We start from the raw sequence: 4692 nt of genomic DNA, 5'->3' as shown, positions 1-4692 counted from the left end.
AGTAGTTAAATATGCACATATTCACTAATATAAAAATATATTAGCAGTGCCAAATTTCCCTAGTTGACTATGAATATAGTTCCCACAATTCATAAACACACATTAAAATTGAAAGATGGTTAATTCTCTTCACTCTTGTGAAGCCATAAAAAGAATCTAGCTAAAGTTTTTAAAATAAAATGACAGTGGCTTATATATCCTTTCCAAGAAACAAAGAATAGGTGCACATTACATACAGATTGCTATAAAAATAAAATTTCTTACCTATTCAGCTTGACACATCCTTTGTTCTGGTAAACTCCTTAGGTTAATAAAAGTAACTGAGTAAAAGCTGGCATCTAGAACATATTTCACTTTTAAGTATGGTTCACATTTAGGTATTTCATTGCAAGCTAAGAACTGTTGAGAAGCTAACTTTACTGAGAAGTGGTTGCATATGAGCTGCTGTAAACTTACATGAACCTTACGTTATAAAAAAAAAAAAAAACCCAAACCAAACAACCCCCCACACAAAACCACAGCAACTTCTATTTTAAATTCTGTAATGAAAAGTCCTGTGAAGTATGTGCCTTTCAAAAGTGCATTCCATCTATTTCTAACTCCTGAGAGCCCTCTAGTGCACTGCATGCAAATGTACTAAAGAAACTCCCTTTACTGCATTTAGTTTTTTGAGGGGTTTTTAAGCGTGAAATACCACCCATTCCCTGGATTTTAGAACTTTTGAGGATCATATATTGTTGTGGTGAGAAGTGAAAAAACAGATAGCTACTTTTAAAATGCTATTAATCTGCTACTAAACAGCTCAGGAGTGTCTCCTATTTCCGCTTTCTGGAGCAAGGCATAGCAGATTCCCTGTACAGCTGGAAAAGTTGGGGCAGACAGAAGTTAAGGGCAAACTTCTGACATCTGATTCCTTTCCTAGTCTAAGTATAAAATAATAAAATGTATATATGTTCACTGTAATTCAAAGAATGAAGATATTCTCTTCTCCATAGCTACTACTAAAGGAGAATAGTTAAGACATTCGTTTATGTTTCATATTGGTCCAATATTAATTTATAAAAAAATTTTAGTGTATTTTTTTCCACAAGCCATCACTTATCCTTACTTTTTGTCTAAATATGTACTGTCAAGTTAAAACTGCAGTATCCATGCCCATTAAAAGAGCCTCCATGTTACATATTTTTTCCAAATCTGAATTTTTGGAGGAATTGGGATTGTAAGAAATCTCTTCAACCACTTCAGTTCTTCTCTCTTTCTTGTTTTAGTTCAAATCTGACTGATGGGACATATCCCAAACAAAGAGAATTTATTCCAAAATCTCCAGACAAGTTGCTTGACTTGGAAATGCATCACACTGCAACAGTTGTTTTCAAATACCCAGTTCCTGCAAGTACACAGCACCTGTCTATTAGAACCAAGCAGCACCAAAGCACTGTACATTCCAGTCACTAACAGCGCTCCTCTGCTGTAACAATTCTCTGAAATTCTCTGTAATCTAAGTAATCTTTCTACTGCTACTCTTTAAATATTATCTGGAGGAAATTATAAAAGGATATGGAGAGTCATTCTTCACTATTCATTTCATTTGTAACCTTGAAATCATAATGTGGTGTGCATACTGATATACGGTGTGGACTGTTGATTTTTTTTGAGGCTTTCTAAATGTGATAATAGCAACTGATTTTCCTTTATTTCTTATGTTCAGAAGAGAGAACTCAGGTGCTGGTATGTTCTTTGTAACGGATGGTGGTAGAAAATCAACTAGATAGAATACAGTATCTTGTTAGTTTAACAGATGTTTGCCTCTAATTTTAGATTCTTAAATGGCAAAATATCAAGAGATTTTTTTTTTCAGCCTCTGTGGTGTACATCTCCAGTGCCCTAGCAGATACCATGAAATAAGGAAGGCTGAAATGACTAGGGAGTTGTCTGGAAAAAAAGCATTTCATTGTGTTTCACAAGAAACAAAGAAAAAGCTTTTTGTTCAAGTGGGTACTAGTCTTCTCTCTGGAATCATTGTAACCCAAAGGTACAGCAAAGCACTAAAGGGTACTGCCAAGCTGAAACAGTACTTCCTCTGTGGTGATAAAATATTTAAGACAAACTTTCAGAACAGCAGCTGTTGTCTGACCAAATTCTGGCCTCCATTATTTCACTTTGCTACCTACAGCTAGCCTGTAGTATCTGTCAGATTTTGTATTTGTTCCTTGCTCTAAACTATAATTGTGATATTGCCATCTGCATCCACTAAATTCAGCTTTTCATGCAATTTCTTCATATACCCATATTTCATGGTCAGCGTAGTATCTTCCTAAGGTTAGGAATAAAAGCATATAAAAACTAATAGAGGAAAATAGCAAAGAATGGAAGAGGGGAATTAAAGAAGTCTTTTCTAGTCCTTCACAGACCTAGGTATACTTTTTTCATGTGAATGAATAGTTGGATTCACTGTTTGCAATTATTTGCTTTGGTTTTTTTCCCTCTTTGGTTTGTTTTGTTTTTTGTTTAACTTTGAAATTCACCTCCACCTGCATTTGAAGAGGTTTTCTGCTGGTGCTGGACGAGCTGCAGAATCTGAAGCAGCTGGTGGCCTGCACTGCTCCAAGCAGGAGGCCTCTGGCCAATTTGCAGAGACAGGTGGAGTGTGCCAATGCCCACCAGTCACAAGGTCCTGCATGTTGACTTCTCTTTATCGCTGGGCACCTGAAAGGATGTAGCTACAGACTAGGCTCCTTGATATGTGTGCTCTTGCTTTCTATGTGCAGGCAGTTCAAAAGAATAGGTTAACATTTTTCACATCACTTCTTTTGAGAATAAAATAACACAACACATATACTTGCACTGCCTTTAGAATTCTTTTTTCTACATGCTACCTTTGTGATTATGATATTATTTCTCTTAGATGCACTATAGCCATATTGTTTCCATAGAGATGTTCTGCTATTCATCTCTGAATGACACAGGGACAGACATTTATGTTAAAATGAATAATAAATGGTGCATTCCTAGCTTTACTGAATCCATACAACTGACAACTTATTCTCCAGAGAAACAAAGTAAGCCCTTATTATGGATAATGCAGATTTGATTTGCAGAATATGAATCATTACTTTAGAAGGCTCGTGCTGTGTTTGCAAGGAGATCAATTTGGGCTGCCATCTGGAAACTGTACTTCAAGAGTGCAGAGAGAAATGTTTGCTTTGTGACTAAACATGCTGACTAACAGTCTGTGCTTTAACTGGTCCGGATCAAATCCTTACAGGGAAATCTGCAAAGACCTCTTCTTGACATCATGTAAAAGATTTTTTTCCTACTTGATTTTGCTTGCCAAACAACACAGGGGCTTCCAGACCAACAGCTGGTAATTTTTGTGCTTAAGAAAAATAAAAACCTGGATGCCTTGACCAGGCTTGGTGGTTTCCTTGCCTTGCTGCATACCACAGTGTAGGGGGATACAATATGAGAAAATAAAGGTAGTATAGAAAGTAATCTTACCCCCTAAAGAGTTGCAGCTGGGTTAATTATTAAAGATTAGGAGCAGGCCTGATTTTAACAACAGGCCACAGCTTTAGCCAATAAGAAGAGTGTTATAAAAGAGTGGATTGGTGGGAACTGGAGCCAGTTAGCTGCTGTGAGGACAAGGAAGAGTCAGTGCCTAGAGGAGCTGCCTACAAGAAACATCAAGGAGGGACGAAACTCTAGCAATATGGAACCCTTGCAATGTAATGACAACATCACATGGCCAGCAGCTGTTGTGTGGCCTTGAAATGTCCCTGCTTTCCCTGAGACGCCTGTCCCCTCTGCAGGTGCCTGCAGCCCCTGGCCCCATGACAGCCTCCAGCAGCCAGGGAGACCTCGGGAGCGAGAGGAGCTGCAAGGAGGCCGTGCTGTCCCCTCGGGAGCGAGAGGAGCTGCAAGGAGGCCGTGCTGTCCCCTCGGGAGCGAGAGGAGCTGCAAGGAGGCCGTGCTGTCCCCTCTGTGAGCAGCCCCGTCCTGGAACCACGTCTGTGCTCCTGGGCAAAGGCTGCCAAAACTCAGGTGCCTTTTCTGGAACACAAGTCCTGTGAAGAGCAGCTGAGGGAGCTGAGAGTGTTTAGCCTGGAGAAGAGGAAGCTCAGGAGAGACCTTACTACTCTCTACAACCACCTGAATGGACGCTATAGCTGGTGAGGGCTTCCCTCTTCTCCCAGGCAGCCAGCAACAGGATGAGTGGGCAGAGCCTCAGGCTCAGCTTGGGGTTGTTTAGGCAGGACATTAGGAAGAATTTCTTCACAGAAAACATTGCAATATAGTGCCTAGGGAGGTGCTGAAGACTGGATGTGACACGCAGAGCAAGTGACTGCACACTGTAATGAACACAGGGAGGTGCTGGAGTCACTGTTCCTGGAGGTGCTTAAGACAGGATATGGCACTTAGTGCACTCCACGGTCTAGCTGGCATGGTGGTCTTGGGTCACAGGTTGGACTCGATGATCTCCAGAGGCCTTTCCCAACCTGACTGATTCTGTGACTCTTCAGTTACGGTCACAGCACCACCGGCCTGTGGAGTCTACAGCTGGGAGGGAGGGAACCGTCTCATCCGCGCGCTTACGGCCGGGAGGACCAAAGGCTCTTTTATCACGACACGAGTACATTAATTTCAATTTTCCCTTAGCGATTTTTCCCCGCCAGACGGGAAGCCACCATGGCG

Source organism: Geospiza fortis, unplaced genomic scaffold (genome assembly GCF_000277835.1).
Source record: "Geospiza fortis unplaced genomic scaffold, GeoFor_1.0 scaffold40, whole genome shotgun sequence".
In the NCBI taxonomy this organism is placed as follows: domain Eukaryota; kingdom Metazoa; phylum Chordata; class Aves; order Passeriformes; family Thraupidae; genus Geospiza; species Geospiza fortis.
This window is presented reverse-complemented; position numbering follows the sequence as displayed.